At 41.0% G+C, this 19,411-nt stretch overlaps 2 long non-coding RNA genes across 7 annotated transcripts in view; one reads left to right on the top strand and one right to left on the bottom strand.

Moving 5' to 3' along the window:
- LOC139358066 (uncharacterized) overlaps nucleotides 1-19,411 on the top strand; it is a 39,483-nt gene that overhangs the window by 11,132 nt on the left and 8,940 nt on the right. For 4 of the 5 annotated variants that reach the window (XR_011612293.1, XR_011612295.1, XR_011612291.1 and 1 more), the window contains 3 exons: nucleotides 11,111-11,278; nucleotides 14,639-14,785; nucleotides 17,271-17,464. This is a non-coding gene — a long non-coding RNA (uncharacterized lncRNA). Of the gene's footprint in view, nucleotides 1-11,110; nucleotides 11,279-13,024; nucleotides 13,089-14,638; nucleotides 14,786-17,270; nucleotides 17,465-19,411 lie in introns of all 5 variants that reach the window. The other variant, XR_011612294.1, reaches the window with a different exon arrangement.
- LOC139358067 (uncharacterized) lies at nucleotides 2,928-14,337 on the bottom strand. 2 transcript variants are annotated; one of them, XR_011612297.1, is made up of 3 exons: nucleotides 14,266-14,337; nucleotides 13,738-13,902; nucleotides 2,928-3,167 (listed from the first exon to the last, which is right to left on the bottom strand). It is a non-coding gene; the product is annotated as an uncharacterized lncRNA (long non-coding RNA). The 2 variants fall into 2 exon arrangements; XR_011612296.1 differs by lacking the exon at nucleotides 14,266-14,337 and adding an exon at nucleotides 4,361-4,460 and having other exon boundaries at nucleotides 13,738-13,762.

Below are 19,411 nucleotides of genomic sequence, written 5' to 3'. Positions count from 1 at the left end.
TTGAATTTTGTCAGGAGCTATAATTAAACCAGCATGAGAAACTGAATTTTGCAAGTGATCATAACATTGGAGTAATATTTCTCAAGTGCGGGCAGCACAAAGTATATCATCCATATAATGAATAATGTAACACTGTGAAAATTTTTTACTAGTAGGTTCAATTGCTTGCCCTACATACGTCTGGAAAATTGTTGGACTGTTTAAAATGACTTGTGGCAACATTTTCCAATGAAAATGCTTAGCAGGCTGTAGGTTGTTTACTGCAGGAATTGTAAATGCAAACCATTCACAGTCTTGCTCACCTAAAGGGATAGTAAAGAAACAGTGTTTTAAATCTATGACTATTAAAGGCCAATTTTTTGGAATTATAGCAGGAGAAGGCAATCCTGGCTGTAATGCTCCCATAGGTTGTATAACTGAATTGATTGGTCTTAAATCAGTTAACATTCTCCATTTACCTGATTTTTTCTTAATTATGAAAACAGGAGAATTCCAAGGGGAAAATGTTGGAGCTATGTGCCCATTTTCTAATTGTTCAGTAATTAATTTTTCTAAAGCCTCCAGTTTTTCTTTACTTAGCAGACATTGTTCTATCCAAATTGGCTTATCTGCTAATCATTTTAAAGGTATAGGTTCTGAAGGCTTAATAATGGCCACCATCAAAAATGATATCCTAATCTTTGGCAGGAACTTTTTCTTTCCACTTGAAGTGGTTCTTTCAAATCTTGCAAATTTTTTTCTAGTCCCATACCAGGGACATACCCCATTTCATCCATCATATGTTGACTTTGAGGGCTATATAATTCTTCTGGAATTAGAACTTGTGCTCCCTATTGTTGTAATAAACCTCTCCCCCATAAATTTATAGGTACAGAAGTTATAATTGGTTGAATAGTCCCAGGTTGTCCACTGGGCCCGTGATGCAAAATATAACTACTTTGATATACTTCAGCGGCTTTACTAACTCCAACTATGTTAAATTGAGTGGGTTGAATTGGCCACACGAATGGCCAGTGCTGTAGAGAAATGATTGAAATGTCTGCTCCTGTATCGCCAAACCTTTAAATTTATTTCCCTGAATAGTTATTTTACAGGTAGGATGTTTATCAGTAATTTGATTTACCCAATAAGCTGCTTTGCCTTGTTTATTTGTGCTTCCAAATCCTCCTGTTCATTTAATTTCACTTTTTCCCATTCCCACATAATGGCACAATCAGGAGCTGTGCTATGTGCTCTCCTGGCTCTGCCTTCCAGGGGACAGAAGTAGATACAACAATTTGAATTTCCCCATTAATATCTGAATCAATGACTCCTGTATGTATTTGTACCTCTTTTAAACTTACACTAGACCTTCCTAAAAGTAATCCTATTGTCCCCACTGGCAAGGGTCCACATACTACTGTTGGGACCTTTTGTGGGTGTTCCCCAGGCAGAAGGCTCACAGCTTTCGTGCAGCATAAATCTACTGCAGCACTACCGGCTGTGGCGGGGGACAGAAAATGGCCTGAGCTGGAAATGCCCCTTTTTAGAACAGGGCCCGGGACAGGCCCCTCATGGTGCTTCCCCAAATCGGGTTCCCATCTTTATCAAACTTAGAGTGACACTGATTATCCTGATGTTTTCCTTTTTTACATTTTGGACATATTTTGGGCTCAGCAGTTTTCTTTTTTCCCCTACCGGGCGGCCTGACTCACTGATTATTTCTACATTCTTTTTTAGTATGAATAGCTTGTTTAAATTCTTTGAGTAATTTAAAAGGAAAAGGCTCGATTGTAGCTATATTTCCTTGTTGATCTGGGGAGTGTATTCTAACAGGGAATGGCCAAGCCTCTAAATCACCTTCTCGTCTAGCTTGCTGAATTCCTACCTGAATAGAACTAAGAGCAGTCACTTAAGGCGCTGCTCAAACATTCACTGGGGCAACTACTTTTCGTCCAGTGTCCTCCAGAAAAGAAAGATCCGGAGGGTCATTTTCTTCAAAATAATGAGCAGGTGCAGAAGGGTAGGGATGAACCTCTCCCTCCTTTGCTGCTTTAGCTTTAGCTGGAAAATAAACCTGCTCTGTAACCTCTTCTGTTACCTCATTATACTCTCCTTCCTCCTCATCATCAGTGTGAAAAAGTTCCAGGGTGGAATGAACGAGACCCCACACTTGTTCCATTGATATCCTGATGCTTCTGAGCTCCCCTTCTTACTCACCACGGGGATTGCTTTAAGAGTACTCAGGTGTCCTCCCACTAGTTCCACAATCTCCAACAGTCACTCCGGCAACCCTTCGACCTGGATTCGAGCCCCTACAAGTGGGCACCACTTGCTGACACTAGCTCAGTTGGGGAGACCCTAACCCAGTGATGCTAGAGGAATTAAAGACACACACACAGAAATATAGAGGTGTGAAGTGGGAAATCAGGGGTCTCACAGCCTTCAGAGCTGAGAACCCCGAACACAGATTTACCCATGTATTTATTAACAGCAAGCCAGTCATTAGCATTGTTTCTATAGATATTTGATTAACTAAAAGTATCCCTTATGGGAAACGAAGGAATGGACTGAAATAAAGGGATGGGTCTGGCTAGTTATCTGCAGCAGGAGCATGTCCTTAAGGCACAGATCGCTCATGCTATTGTTTGTGGTTTAAGAATGCCTTTAAATGGTTTTCTGCCCCGGGCGGTTTCCCTTGCCCTCATTCTGGTAAACCCACAACCTTCCAGTGTGGGCATCATGGCCATCACGAACATGTCACAGTGCTGCAGGGATTTTGTTTATGGCCAGTTTTGGGGCCAGTTTATGGCCAGATTTTGGGGGGCCTGTTCCCAACATTTTATAACTCTTTTTTACATTAAGAGGGACAGAAGAGTGGAAGAGTGTGTTGCTGCATTGACAAGGTCCCATGCTTTTCTATGAAGTGCAATCCTAGTTGTCCTTGAGTTAACTTGAATTTTAGGTGTTTCTTCTTTTGAATGTACTTTTCCAGTTCTTCAGCAGGAAAGGTGATATTTTCCTGTCTTTTTTGATGAGGGGTTCAGATGTTACATAACCCCTCACTTCTTCCTTCAGGAGTGGATGGCCTTAAGGCACTGAAGATCCATTAAATCATCAGCACTCAAAGACCTTTTCCTTTTGTTGGCAGTACCATAAAAGTCTTTGTCTTCCAACCTTGAAACAACCTAAGAAAGACAATTGAATAGAAAAGAGGTACAATTTCAAAAGGGGTTCCAACCTATAACAATCACCATCGATGATAAGCCACACATACAGACTCCTTTAGATAGTTCAGTAACAGCTACTTTGGCTGAGGTTTACACTGCCAAGTTCTGTCAACTCACTGAGGTGGTCTCCTTTAAGAGCTATAATTAGATTGCTGGAGCAAAGGGGGAACTTGTTTTATTAAGTTATTTAAAAATTGGGCTCCCAAAGATGTCACAGTGTTGTGACAGGCTTCTAACAACAGTATCATCTGTTACCTGTGCACTTGTTCCTTAAACAAAATGAACGTATACTTTTGCAAAAGTTAGTTTATGAATGTATTCAAATTCTACCCAATCTGTAGTAGTTATTATATATTCAAAGCAAATTTTAATGAGGCAGGTATGTGCCGGACTGCATTGGAACGTCAAATAAGTCTAATGACTAAAGCATCAAAAGGTGTTACTTCACTTGCACATTAATCATGGTAGAAAATGTATTATTTTAAAATACTTCCCAGGTACCACCAAAAATGCCTATTTTAAATGTTCATCCATGTCAGTTGTGAGTAATTTTGCTGTGTACTTACCAAAAGTCACAAACCATGAATATCACTTTGCCCCATAAAAGTTATTTCCGGTAGAATCCCATGTACTTACTGCATCCAGTGCCTGAGACCCGCATACTTTGTACAGTGTAAGTGCAGGTCTTTTGGCTTAGGCACTAATGCTTTGTCTCACAAACTCATGGGACTCACTGCACTGTGGTATATACAGTAGAAAATGACATAAATTTGCAAACTAAATGATAAAAAATAGTCAAGAATGTTAAGTTCATTATATATGTAGATATCAGGAATACAACTGCCAGAAATCACTTATGTATGACTATTTGAAAGGGTAGCGGTTCAAAAGGAAAACAATTAAGAATGAATTAAATTTGATTAAAATAATCTGAATTATGGTTTCAGAAGAGATATCTATAACTTTTAAATAATGTGAATCCTTGTATAAACCATAAATATATAGAAAATAGAATGCAGAAAGGTTAATAAGCTCTTCAATATGTTAATTTTGAAGCTTTTCATTTTTATAATCACTTCTTAATATGATCTAGTCGCAGATGTTGGCATTGGTGTTGACTGAAAGCCCACTTAGTACCTTCATAGCCTTACCTCCAGCTCCCATGCTCTTACTATGTCAAGACAAAATGGCAAATATAGGCTACTGTCGTATGCCAACGCGCAAAGGTCAAAGTAGCATTTGGTATAAACACTGCCAGAAACATCAACATCATTATTAATTAAGTGGGAGAATTGGTTTCCCAACTCAAGCCTGGGGAAGGAGAAACACAACAAAACCAACACAGGACAATGTTAGTCAACTGGGCTATCTTCAAAAACATTATTCTCATGTAAGAAATGTGGTAAAGTCATCACACGCTCTAGTTTATTAGAAAACATAAAAGAACTCATGCTGTAAAGAACCCTATCGATGGAAGAAACACAAAAAAGCATTCAACTTTCCCAGTTCTCTTTGAAAACTTAGAAAAATTTATATTGGAAAAAAACATGAATGTAAAAAAAAATGTTAATAAATTTGATTTTCCCACATCCTTTCAAAGGCATATTTGAATTTTAATATGTAGAAAAACTACATAATCTTAAGAAATATGGTCAAGGCTTCAGCTTTTTCATTTCTTTGAAACATGAAAGGATTCAAGGGAGAAAACCCTTATAAATACACACATGTGGTAGGGTCGTCAGTTGTTCCAGTTCCATATGAAGACAAGAACTCATTTCTGAAATAAAACCTATGAACGTATAGAATGCAGAAATGCCTTCATTTATGTGATATTTGCTCCAAGACCTATGATAATACACATTGTAGTTGGGCCTTATAAATATAAGAAAGCACACTGGATTGGAACCCCAGTAGATTAAAAAATACAGGAAAATTTTCAGTTTTAACAATGTCTTCAAAATTTATGTGAAAACTGCCCCTGGAGGGAAATCCTATCCGTATTCCTAAACTGGAAGGGCTGATGCAAACTGATTACTGTATAATCTTCAAAAATGCACCTATGTAAAACTTATACTACTTATGAATATTTTGTGTTTCTCAGCGATTCTTTGAGAGAGTCTATCTACTTATTTCCACTTCTTTTGCAAGAAAACATTGAGGTTAGAATTTTGTAGATACTCTTTAAACAATACTATGTGAGTTTAATAGGCAGTATTTCTTTGTTAAGTCAGTTAATAAAATTTTTCTCCATTTATTTAAAAATATCCTAGCCGGGCGAGGTGGCGGGCGCCTGTAGTCCCAGCTACTGGGGAGGCTGAGGCAGGAGAATTGCGTGAACCCGGGAGGCGGAGCCTGCAGTGAGCTGAGATCCGGCCACTGCACTCCAGCCTGGGCGGCAGAGCGAGACTCCGTCTCAAAAAAAAAAAAAAAAAAAAATATCATGCTGAGCTACTAGAATGGCTCTAAATTCTGCTTTGAAACAAATCAAGGCTATGCAGTTGGATTCCTACACTAATGTCCAGACAGCTGCTTGCAGTCCATTCTGCATCCAGCACCCCAAGTTTGGGATGAGCAGAAAGGTGACAGCCTCTAATGCACTTGTGCTGCTGATATAGGGCTCATTCTTCAGAGTTCCCTTAGTGCAGCTGCACAGCTCAGACCCCATGCTCACTCACAAGGCCCCACAATAGTGATCAGATGACAGAAATGGTGGATGCCATTTACTAGCTGTCACTATGGCAGGGCAGGAATACTCTTTAAACTTAGGAAGGCAGAAAGATCAAAGAGAGCCATCTTGGCCAGACTACACCCATTTTATAATATGCCTTTTGGTAGGGTGCTGGACTTGCACCGTGTATTACTCTGTTTTCACGCTGCTGCTGAACACATACCCGAGACAGGACGGTTTACAAAAGAAAGAGGTTTGTTGGACTCACAGTTCCACATGGCTGGGGAGGCCTCACAATCATGGCAGAAGGCAAGACGGAGCAAGTCACATCTTATGTGGATGGCAGCAGGCAAAGAGAGAAGCTTGTGTAGGGAAACTCTTCCTTATAATACTGTCAGATCTCATGAGACTTACTCGCTATCACAAGAACAGCACGGGAAAGACCCGCCTCCATCATTCAATTACTTCCTACTGGGTCCCTCCCATAACACGTGGAAATTCAAGATGAGATTTGGGTGGGACACAGCCAAACGGTATCACACAATGTTTCTCCTGAGTTGGAAATGAAACTCTAAGGTGTTCAGCATCTCTCACCCCGGTCAGAAGAGAATGTCGGGATGAGTTGAATGCACTGAGAGAACAGGCTGGGAGCAGCCCTCTGCCACATGATTATTCAGCTGCCCTGGCCAAAGGTGTTTGCTCATTTTTTTTTTTAAATTTTAAGAGACAGGGTCTTGCTCTGTCACCCAGGCTAAAGTGCAGTGGCATGATCCTAGCTCACAGCAGACTCAAACTTGCAGGCTCGAGTGATCCATTCACCTAAGCGTTTCAAGTAGCTGGGACTACAGCCTCATGCCACTGAGCTGGGCTGTTTTGTTGTTGTTGTTGTTGTTTAATTCTTTTTGCAGAGACAGGGTCTCACTTTTTGCCCAGGCTGGCCTTAAACTCCTGTGATCGAGTGATACTCCCACCTTGGTGTCCCAAAGTGCTGTTATTATTACAGATGGGAGTCACTGTATCCAGCACTTTGTCTAATGTTTAAATAAATATAAACTAGAGTAATCTTACCACTTGCACAGTAATTCCTGTAAAGACTTAATTGTATAAAAATAATTAATACCTGAACAACACATTTGGTTTCTTGGTTTTAAAGTTTTAATGTTTTATCCACTGGCTAAGTCAACAAATGCTTGATGTTCTCTGGTAATGAAGAGCAGTTAAGACATAAGCAGATATGTGGTTTTCTCATTTAACTGAAAACCTGACTGAATCTCCTTCCAGCATTAATTTCCTATTCATATAACCATAAAGCTATAGAAATGTAAATCAGATAATGTTTTCATAATCAGCTAATCAGGACTTAATTTGCTATAGGAATATATGCACTTAATCTCTTTTATGTTTTTCCAAAAACATATTTTAATTGTGTAAAATACAGTATTTTATAGAATCATCATGTTTACTAATAGAGGCTTAGTTATCAAAGAAAACCATTATGCCTACAGGATATACATCTTCTCAGTTTTCTGTTGTTTTTTACATGGCTGAATAGCATACCCTTTACAGGCACAGCAAATTTTCTGAATAGGAGCTGCTCAATTTAAATTAAATGTGTATATATATATACAAATATATATATACACATTTTATATATTTATGTATAAACAAATATGTATGTGTGTATGTATGTGTATATGTATGTATGCATATATATATATATATATTTACCAATAATGGTTTTTAATTTTATTTAGTTTTTGAGGTACAGGTGGTTTTTGGTTCATGGATAAGTTCTTTAGGGATGGTTTTGGAGCTTCTGGTGCACCTACCACCTGAGCAGTGTACACTGTACCCAATATGTAATCTTATCCTTCACCACCGTCCCAACCTTCCTCCCCACGTCCCCAAAGTCCATTATATCATTCTTATGCCTTTGCATCCTCATAGCTTAGCTCCCACCTATAAGTGAGAACATATGATATTTGGTTTTCCATTCCTGAGTTACTTCACTTTGAATAATGACCGCCAGCTCCATCCAAGTTGCTGCAAAGGCCATTATTTCATTCTATTTTATGGCTCAGCAGTATTCCATGGTGTATATATTCTATATTTTCTTTAGCTCCCCATTCATTGATGGGTACTTAGACTGGCTCCATATTTTTGCAATTGCAAATTGTGCTGCTATCAACATGCATGTGCATGTGTTTTTTCATGACTTATTTTCCTTTGGGTAGATGCCCAGTAGTGAGAGATTGCTGGGTTGAACAGCAGTTCTACTTTTAGTTCTTTAAAGAATCCCCACACTGTTTTCCATAGTGGTTGCACTAGTTCACATTCCCATCAGCAGTGTAAAAGTGTTCCCTTTTCACCAAATCCATGCCAACATGTATTTTTTTTTTTTTAATTTTTAAACTATGGCCATTCCTGCAGGAGCAAGGTCATATCACATTGTGGTTTTCAGTTGCATGTCCCTGATAATTAGTAACGTTCCTGAAAGAAAATATATTCTAACAAGACAAATACATGTCAAAAAGTTTTAAGAAAAATCTGATAGACACTAATTTTTAAATGGTTCAATTTACAGTCAAAAAGAGACCATTATAAATAACCAACAGCAGAGGGACAAGATAAATGTACGTTAAGTACTTTGTTGTAATACTTTTCAATTTCCAAAGATCATGAACATTGCTCCTGTTCGGAGCATAGCTCCTGGTGCTTCTGCGTTCACAAACAGCATTGTGTAGAACTGGCTGTCTTGGAGCTGGCCTCTGCCACCACTGCTTCTGGAGCTCACATCTATGGAAACCTGCACATTTCCCTGTGTATTTTCTGACCTTGTAACTAGAGCTAGAGTCACCCCCCGCTGCCAGATTAGTTGCAGGTTTTTAGAACAATTTAGCTGCCATTATAGTGAGCTACATATTCATAATTATGAATTTTGCTTCCTTCAAGAAACCGGTTTATAGACTGATGACAACTGTAGTGATTAAAAGCATGTTAGCTTCTGCAACTTTCAAAGTACTTCTATTTGTTTCAAATTCATTTGCTGTTATGTTCTTTGCTAAAATGGCTATTAGCAGTATCACCATGACAACTCAGTTTATATACTATTAGCAAAGTGGTAATTTAGCAGCCATTTCAACAGCAACCAACCGTCACTAGTCTCTTCTTAGTCACAAGAAGCCTTGCTTCCGTTGTAAATACACAGTGTGGTAATTCTGAATGACAGTCTTCTAAAAAATTTTTGGGTACATTGTAGGCATATATATTTATGGGGTATATAAAATATTTTGATACAGGCCTACAATGTGTCACTGTAGGGTAAATAAAGTATCCATCACACCTCAAGCATTTATCCTTTGTTTTACAAATAGTTCAATTATACTATTTTAGGTACTGTAAAATGTACGATTAAATAATTATTGACAGTAGTCACCCTGTTGTGCTATCAAATACTAGATCTTATTTATTCTTTCTAACTATGTGTGTGTGCCTATTAACCATTACTCCTTATCCCCCCATCGCCCATATTACCTTTACTAGCTTCTGCTAACAATTCTTCTACTTTAGCTCCTACAAGTAAGTGAGAACATGTGAAGTTTGTCTTTCTTTCTTCGCTTATTTCCCTTAACATTTCCATCCATGTTGCTGCAAATAACAGGATCTCATTCTCTTTTACAGTTGAATAGTAAGTACTCCATTGTGTATATGTACATTTTCTTTGGCTACTCATCTGTTGATGGACACTCGGGATGTTCCAAATCTTGGCTGTTGTGAACACTAGTGCAATATCCATGAGAATGTAAGTATCTCTTTGATAATGCTGATTTCCTTTCTCTTAGGTATATACCCAACAGTGGGATTGCTGAATCATATGGTAGCTCTATTTTTAGTTTTGAGGACCTCCAAACTGTTCTCTACAGTGGTTGTACTAAATTACATTCCTACTAACAGTGTACGAGGGTTACCTTTTCTCCACATCCTCACCGGCATTTGCTATTGCCTGTCTTTTGAATAAAAGCCATTTTAAGTGGGGTGAGATGATCCCTCATTGTAATTTTGATTTGCATTTCTCTGACAATCAATTATGTTGATGTTGAGTATCTGTTCATATACCTATTTGTCATTTGTATGCCTTTTTTATTTTTGAAACAGGGTCTCACTTTATCACTTAGGTTGGAGTGCAGTGGCACAAGCACAGCTCACTGCAGCCTCAACCTCCTGGGATCAAGTAATGTTTGCACGTAATTCTCACAAACAGCTGAAACTACAGGCACGTGCCCCCATGCCTTCTTTTGAGAACTGTGTCTTCTTTTGAGAAGTGTATATTCAGATATTTTGCCCATTTTAAAAATCAGATGATTAGATTTTTTTCTATTGAGTTATTTAAGCTTCTTAACTATTCTGGTAATTAATCCCTTGTAGATAGTTTTCAAATATCTTCCCCCATTCTATGGGTTGTCTCTTCACTTTGCTGATTGTTTCTTTTGCTGTGCAGAAGTTTTTTAACTTGATGTGACCAAATTTGCCCATTTTTGCTTTGGTTGCCTGTGCTTATAAAATATTATTCAAGAAATATTTGCCCAGTCCAATATCCTGGAGAGTTTTCTCAATGTTTTATTTTAGTTTTATATTTGAGGTCTTTGATTTAAATATTTTTTTTAAAAAAATTTTTAAGAAATAGAGACAAAATCTCATTGCATTGCCCAGGCTGGTCTTGAACTTCTGGGCTCAAGCAATCCTCCTTTCTCAGCCTCCCAAAGTGCTTGGATTACAGGTGTGAGCCTCTGCACCCAGCTGAGATTTAAATATTTAATCCACTTTGATTTTATTTTTGCATAAGATGAGAAATAGAGGCCTAGTTTCATTTTTCTGCATATGGATATCCAGTTTTCCCAGCACCACTTATTGACAAGACTGTCATTTCCCCATTGTATGTTCTCAGTACCTTTGTTGAAAATGAGTTCACTGCAGATGTATGAATTGGTTTCTGGGTTTTCTATTCTGTTCCATTGGTCTATGTGTCTATTTTTAATGCCATTGCCATGCTGTTCTGGTTACTATAGCTGTAGAGTATAATTTGAAATAAGATAATGTGATTCCTCCAGTTTTGTTTGTTTTTAGCACATTGGCAGTCTTGGATCAGACCTGGAGGAATTGTCTGGATTAGCAGACAGAGACTCACTTCTTCCCTTCCTTTCCAGCAAATGAAGTTTCTCTCTCTTTGTGCTAGGCTGCCTGGAGTTGGGACAGGAGCAATACAAGCACCGCTGTGGCCACTGGGACAGCACTGGGTCAGACCTGAAGCCGCACAGCACTGTGACTGCCCAAGACCCCCACTGTAACAACCACCCAGCTGCCACCTGTTTCAGTCAAGGCCCCATGGCTCTCCAACTAGCAGGTAGTGAAGCCAGCCAGGCTTCTGTCCTTCCCTTCAGTGCAGTACACTCCCCTGGTCCCTAGATGCGTTCAAAGGTGCTGTCTGGAAGCCAGGGCTGGAGTCATAAACCTTAGAAATCTACCTGGTGTTCTGTTCTACCCTGGCTGAGCTAGCACTGAATCCACCCAGCAAATCACTGCCCACTCTCCCCTCCCCTTTCCCCAGGCAGGACAGTCTTTTCCCATGTACGACGTCATCACAGTCCTGTGTGGATTACCGCCAGCTCGCCACTGATGTTCACTTAATGCCTGAGGGCTCTCAGTCAGCTTGTGGCGAATGCTGCCTGGCCTGGAACTCACTCTTCACAACAGTGGGCTCCCCTCTGGCCCAGGCTAAGTCCAGAGATGCCATCTAAGAGCCAAGGCCTGAATCAGGGACTCCAACAGCCCACGGGGTGCTCTTCTCCACTGTAGTTGAGCTGGTGTCTAAGCTCCAGAAAAATCCTCTTTAGTCTGCCTTTGGCTTTTCTCAAGCAGGGGAGTCTCTCCTCACAGCCACCACAGCTGGGAATGTGCTGGGTGACACCTGATGCCAGCACATCTGAGTCTCACTTGAGGCCCATGGCATGTACTACCTGATTACCTCTGCTGATTATTCAAGGCCCAAGGGCTCTTTCGTCAGATAGTGACGAATCCTGCCATTACTGAGTCCTTCCCTTCAAGGCAGCAGGTTCCCTTCTGGCCCAGAGTTTGTCTAGAGATGTTATCCCAAAGCTGGGACCTGAAATGGGGATCTCATGACTCTGACCAGTGCCGCTCCAGTGCCTGTGAGCTAGTATCCAAGATGCAAGACAAAATCCTCTTTCCTCCTTCCTCTCCTCAAGCAGAAGGAGGAGGTCGCTGTCAGACCTGCAAGCTGCACTGTCTAGGATTGGAGGAGGGGCGGGCAAGCACTCCATAGCTGCCCCAGCTGCTGTCTCTCTAGGTCACATGCCCCCAAATACACTGGCTCCAAGCGCAGCACAGCACTAGGACTTGCCTAAGAGTTGCAGTCCTTGTGGCCTAGACAGCCTTTCAGGTTTATTAAGGACCAAGAGTACTTTATCCTGCAGTAGCCAGGCTTTCCACAACTTTATCAACTTTATCAAGTTCCAACCACTGGGATAAACAATTCCCTTCGGGCTAGCACTAGTCTAAATGTTTCCTCTGTAGGTGAGCATTGGATGAGTGCAGCCTTGCTTTGCTTTCTGCTACAACAAGGCGGCACTGTGTTCAGGGCAAAGTCCCACAGCTGCTGTGCTCTCCCTCCACCAAACATGCAGACTCTCTCCTCGCCACAGGTCCTCTGCCGAGCCTATTCCTGTGACGAGCACAACTGGCAGAGATGTCTACTCAGCCATCAGGCTCCACTTCTGTGGCTACATACATTCTCAACGACAGTTTTACCTACAGGCAAATGTACAACAAACAAACAAACAAAACCTCGTGCCACTGCCTGTCATGATCTTGATCTTCATATAAGATGTTCCTTCATATTTTCCTAAGCGGCACCCACAAAGCCATTCTCACTGTCCAGTGGGCACTCTGAGAGCCTTTGCTAAAAATGCCTCCCTGGCTCACCCTGCCTGCCAGCTCCAAGGCCCTTCCCTTTACAGCAGTCATGAGGCCAGACTGGAAGAAAGACCCCATGAAGCTCATGCTTCTGTGTCCAGTTGGTGATATCTGTGAGCAACCCCATGACTCAGCAAGATTTCCTGCACTCTCATAGGTAACTCAAGGACCCCAAAGGGCTGTCGTGGTCATATGAGTGCCCTAGGAAGCCCTTGAGTGAGGTGAGCATTGGGTGATGTCCAGCAATGCAATGTTTCTCAGACTGCCTGTGGAGAGCTTCTAACTCATCAGCCTGATCTCTAAACACAGGCAACACTCCTAGGGGAGGGGACAGGGGCACAAGGATCTGTGGTTATTCTGTATGTCAAGGTTTCTATAAAGCAGATCTCCAGATAAAGGCAGGGGGAACACCGGCAAGAGCAAATACACAATGTATGACTCAGGGTGAAGCTGTACATTTTTCACAGTCTGGAGGCCCTAGACCTGTCAGTGGCCAATTATTTCAAAGGCCAGACATGTGCTCCTTAAAGAGAGACTGGAACTTGCAGACAGCCCCTAGAAAGCCATAAAGATATTTACTGTACTATGATGTTCTGGTAGTATACTTGGAAGATAATTGCCAAAAATCACCAGAAAAATACTTTTCAATTTATGAGCAGATTATTATAAGAGCAATTTACCAAGACCTACCAACGAACGATGAAAAATATGAACTGTTATTCTAAAGCTGATAGAAAGATGTGGGTTTTATGTCCATTTCCATCATCTGCACAATGTAACCTTTAAAACTTTCTTAAAGTGTTAAGTTTAGGGGAGCAAAAGAAGTATTGAAAAATGATCAGAAAGTTCACAGAAACCTTACAAACTTACATGTCATCAGATGAAATGTTCTCAGAGAGCCTGCGGTTTTTCACACTCCCAGCAACCTCCTGGTCATCGCTCCACAGTAAGAGAAATGGCTGACAAGACGATCCTCTTCCAGTTGGCTGGACAAATGTCGGTATCAGCATAACTTACAAGTCTTTCTATGTAAATCTGCAAAATAGAGCACTGGCCTTTGATTCAGCTTAGTTTGAGTGCTGTAGTAAGAACTCTCAGGAATGACAAGTTTCTTCTGGTTTTGACCAGAAAGTACCTGCCTTTTATTCTTATGTTCTCCAGAGACTTTGCTTGATCAGGCAGAGCAAGAAGCCGAATCACAATCATAGGTCAGATACTTCTGCTACCTACTCTGCCCATAGAAATGTACAGGCCAATTTTGGTCACAAGAATGACGGTACCTCTCAGCCAAGGACATCATGAAAAGAGGCAGTGTTGTCACCCTCACGCTCATTAAGGGGAGCACACACACGGGCCCAGTGTGAATTAAAGTCATTCAGTAAATCCTCAAGTACCTACCACATGTAATGTCTCAGCCTAGTGGGTAGGCAGATGGGAACTTTACAAGTACGTCAAGCTTGAATATGTTCAACCCATGTGATAGTGAGCAAATGTTGATCTTTTCACAAAAACCCTTCTATATAGGGCACGAGCTTAAAAAACTGCTGGTCAAGAGAGCCTCCCAGTGGCTGCTGTGCAGAGCAGCACGGCAGGCACAGGTCTCTGGGGCTGTAAAACATTCCCCATAGTCAGTTGCTGGCTTGATAAGGAACACATATATATAAAGAATGGTCCTTCTCACAGCCCCTATTTCTCACATCTTCATGATCACATCATAAACATTGCTCTGTCTTACATCATCTGCAACTGACACAATTCTGTTGGTTTTAAGGTGGACACAGCTGCCAGTCTCTGTACCCTGGGATTCCTCTAAACCTGCCAAGCAGTTTGTGAGACAATCTCATGAATTACTTTACATCTATCAAACATCTATCCTACAAAGAATTGAGCAAAATGAACGGCTGAGTAAAGATTAAAGGTGAGCTGCAAGGTGTTGTTACCTCAGAGGGTGCTCTGCAGAAGCGTATATCCATGAGCTACTTGAACTCTTTAAGTCAAAATGAAAGGAAAAAAGCTTATTTTAAGCAAGTTCATTTCTTGTCTGGTGGTTATCAGATGGGAGAACATTGCCAGATCTAAGCTACCAAACTCAAATATGTTTTCAAAAACAAATGGTGATTGAACATCACATTTTACAGAGATTCTGCTCCCTTTCTCCCAAACTCTGTGCTCTCAAGTATTATTTTTTTGTTTTGCTTTGTTTCATTGTTGTTGTTGTTGTTGTTTTGAGATGCTGTTTCACTCTTGTTGCCCAGGCTGGAGTGCAATGGCCCGATCTCAGCTCACCGCAACCTCCACCTAGCAGGTTCAAGCGATTCTCCTGCCTCAGCCTCCCGAGTAGCTGGGATTACAGGCGTGTGCCACTACACCCGGCTAATTTTGTATTTTTAGTAGAGATGGGGTTTCTCCATGTTGGTCAGGCTGGTCTCGAACTCCCAACCTCAGGTGATCTGCCTGCCTTGGCCTCCCAAAGTGCTGGGATTACAGGCATGAGCCACCACATCTGGCTCAAGTATTTCAAGAATGAACCTCCCTTTCTGGGATCAATGGTACAGGAATCAGAGAGCACTGGAACAACATTAGCAAGCCCTCTGCTTCCCGTCCCCTTTCCTGCTAAGCTGCTGACCTGCTGACACTCATCCATGCCATGTGCTCTTCTGAGTCAGTTTGAGACAGAATTCTTTATTCCCACTGATGCCAACTCTTCCCTCAGTGCAGTTGATCCCGTCTCACTTTTGCAGAACACTGTTCCCACAATCACCCCTTTCTGAAGATTTTCTTCCTGTGTCTACCAGAGATTCCCCCCAAATTGTGTTTCCTTTGTTCCCATCCCACTCCCCACTACGCTCTAAGTGTGTCCTCTCACTGGTGTCACAGCACCATGCCCTCATGCCAGCTCCTCAGCTTCCATCTCTCCTTCACCTCCACTGCCTGCCCTGCTGACGTGACTCTCAAGGCTCCTCCTGCCAAGGCCTCTGGTGCCATCATGCTGACAAACTGGAGCTCTTCATACATTGGCATTTGCCTCGGTGCTGGGGCCAACTACCTGCATTTCAGTTACCCTGCTCCTATCTGTGTGCAATGCCTGTTATGTCTACCTTCATTGATGGTCGGCCTGGTCTGATCATGAGCCATAATCTGTCACTGCTCACCTGTATTACCCTACCTGCTGCTTAACCCTCTTCTCTGCCTCTACTCTGCCTCTCCACTATGGCCTGTAGTCCCCAAAGCAGTCAGCATAACCTCTTCATTTAAAGCATGGCACTCCCCTGCTCGAGATCTACCATGAATTTCCCATCAAACTGAGTTTGAGTAAAACCTTAATTTCTTCCTGTGGCCTGCAAGCCAAAGGGCCCTATGAGCTATGGCACCACCTGTGGGGCCTCATCTCTGCTGTTCCCCTCATTCTTTACTCTGACCGTGCTGGTCACCTTGCTGTTGTTTCCTCAAACACACATGAAACGCATTTCTGTCTTGGCAGTCACCTTTTTGCCTGTAAAGACAGCACTGTTTCCCGTCCTTGCTTCAGTCAGGTCACTGTTCAAATGTCAGCTCTCCAGAGAGGCTCTTCCTTATCATTCCACCTAAAATAGCCCCCAATCACTGTGTGTCCCTTTATCCCGCTATTTGATACTACCTGAAAAAATAGTTAAGTTCGTTCTTACTAGAACATAAGCTCATAAAAGCAAGAACTGTGATCCACGTGTCCTCTCCTCTACCCCGGCACTTGGAAGAGAGTCAGTATCCAGTGAGTGTTCATGAAATAAGTCACTTCTTAGCCGCATTTACCTCTGTGACCACAGCCTCTCCTATCTTGAACTCTTCTCCTTTTATCATCCTCTCCTGCTTTTCTTCCTCCTGCTCTCATAGCCACTCCTCTGGCAGCTTGTCCCTTCAATGACCACAGTCCTTACAGGCCCATTTTCGGTTCACTTTATCTTTTTCTGAGATAGGGTCTCACTCTGTTGCCCAGGCTGGAGTGCGATGACATGAACACAGCTCACTGTAGCCTCCACCTCCTGGGCTCAAGTGATCTTCCTGCCTCAGCCTACAATGTACCTGAGGCCACAGGCATGTGCCACTATGCTCAGCTAATTTCTTGATTTCTTTTCTTTTTTTTTTTTTTTTTTTTAGTAGAAATGGGGTCTCATTTTATTGCCCAGGCTGGTCTTGAACTCCTACACTCAAGTAATCCTCTCACCTTGGGCTCCCAAAGTGCTAGGTTTACAGGTATGAGACACTGTACCTAGCCTTATTTTATATTTTCTTAAGATACCGGGTCTCATCATATGGCCCAGGCTGAACTCAAACTTCTGGGCTCAAGTAATTCCTCCATCTCAGCCTCCCAGGTAGCTAGGACTAAAGGCATGTCCATGTTCAAAACTCTCCCTTTTCCAATCCAGCGTTCCCTCCAGCATCATCTATCTCTCTGCATCTGGAAGCACCACTCCTGCTTCCCTCCAGCATGTGCTTAGCGTTCCAAATGACTTGCAGCTGTTGGAAAATGGCCTGTATCTGGTCCAGTGCCCATTGAGGGCTTTGATTCTAGTGCACAGCTGGAGCCTTCTCCCCTCAACTCTAACTGGATGCTAAAGAAGTAAGTAAACCAAATCTCTTTTCACTCTTCTAACCATACATTGAAACACAAGAACGTTTTATAAAGCAGTAGTGGTGGGCAATAAAGTCTTTAGAACTTTAATAAATGTGAATGTGATTCGGATTTCCTAGCTTTCTTTCTCCTTAGATTTCTGTAGCATATTCTCATGAAGTATTTATTTATTTCTAGTAGTTTGAATTAAAAGCTCATCTGCCTTTTTATTGTAAAAGAAGCCAGTCTTTGATGAGCTTTAAGCTTCGTAAAACTAATGCATCATGCCTATTTGATAAACCAGTGGTTCTCCAAATGTGCTCTGTGGACCTCTGGGATCCCCAAGACCTTTTTCCAAAAGCCTAAGATGTCAAAACTGTTCTGATAATAATATTAATTCACCCTGAAAAACCTAATAGAAAACTTTTTTTAAATTGTGAAAGTAATACAAAGACATTGCCTGCCTTTTCACTGATACTGCCATGACTGTATAAAAGCAAAAGTGTGTAAAACTGCTGGTTTCTCAGCATAAATCAAGGCAGTGGTACCAAACTACACTAGTAGTCATTCTATTCTGTACTGTCCCTTACAGCTAAAAAAAAAAAAAAAAAAAAAAAGATAGCCGAATTTCTTTTTTTTCTTTCTTTTTTTTAAAATATGGAACGCTTCATGAATTTGCGTGTCATCCTTGCGCAGCTGAATTTCTTAAGAATGTCTTTGATGAAGCAGTAAAAATTAATGGTGTTATTAAATCTTAACATTTCTTTTTAATTTTCTAAACAAGTGGAAAGTTAACAAGAAGCACTTCTGCTTACTACAGTACGGTTGCATTTAAAAAAAGAATTTGATTTAATTGTGAACTGAATAATCACTTTTTTCATGGAACATCATTTTTATTTAAAAGTACAACTGGGCCAGCACAGTGGCTCATGCCTGTAAAATTCCAGCACTTTGGGAGGCTAAGGCAGGCAGATTGCTTGAGCTCAGGAGTTCGAGACCAGCCTGGGCAACATGATGAAACCCTGTCTCTACCAAAAATAAAAAAAAAAACTAGCCAGGCATGGTGCCACACGTCTGTGGTCCCAGTTACTCGGGAGGCTGAGGCAAGAGGATTGCTTGAGCCCAGGAGACAGAGGTTGCAGTGACCTGAGATCATGCCAATGCACTCTAGCCAAGGGAGAGAGTGAGACTTGGTCTAAAAAAAAAGTACAACTATCATTCTCAAAAACAAAATGAGGCTGTCACTTCAAGGAAAATAAGTCTTTGTTCCCAATGATAAAATTTAAGCTTTCATGAGGACTTTGAAAAACTTGTTCCTTCAACCGTAAGCACGACAGCTTCTCAATACTTAGACTTTTTAAAATAAGATTGGTGGTTATATTAACAAAAGTGAGTTTTTGACACAATAAAACATAAACCAATATTTTCCAAATAAGTTATGCATACTATTATAAAAGCAAGTATGGAAGGAAAGATTCACTTATTGTGCAAGAAAGATCAGTGAACATTGATGGAATACATTTATTAATATGTAAAATGCCACTCTAAGAAACTAGCACTTGTAAAGTTTTGATTTAATATTAAAGAATACCCACAACTGTCTGAAAGGATTAAAAATACACCTTTTATCAACTACATATTTGCACAAGGCCAAATCATCTTATTTCTTTGAAACAAATTGCCAAGAAAGAGAATTCAGCTGTCTTCTATTAAGCTCAACATTAGAGATTTTCAATAATATAAATACATGACACACTTTTTACTCAACTTTTAAAGAAAAGTAATTTTACCTTTAAAAATTATGTTAGCAATATCATTCCCAAGGAATATTTTCTGTTGTCACAACCTGGGTTATGGGTTACTGCTGACATCTAGTTGGTAAAGGCCATCAGTGCTGTTAAACTTTTTGCAATGAAAAGGACAGTCGTCACAACAAAGCGTTATCTAGCTCATAAT

This window comes from Macaca nemestrina, chromosome 14 (genome assembly GCF_043159975.1).
Source record: "Macaca nemestrina isolate mMacNem1 chromosome 14, mMacNem.hap1, whole genome shotgun sequence".
NCBI classification, from domain to species: domain Eukaryota; kingdom Metazoa; phylum Chordata; class Mammalia; order Primates; family Cercopithecidae; genus Macaca; species Macaca nemestrina.
The sequence above is the reverse complement of the archived record's forward strand: the minus strand, read 5'-3'. Positions and strand labels throughout refer to the sequence as shown.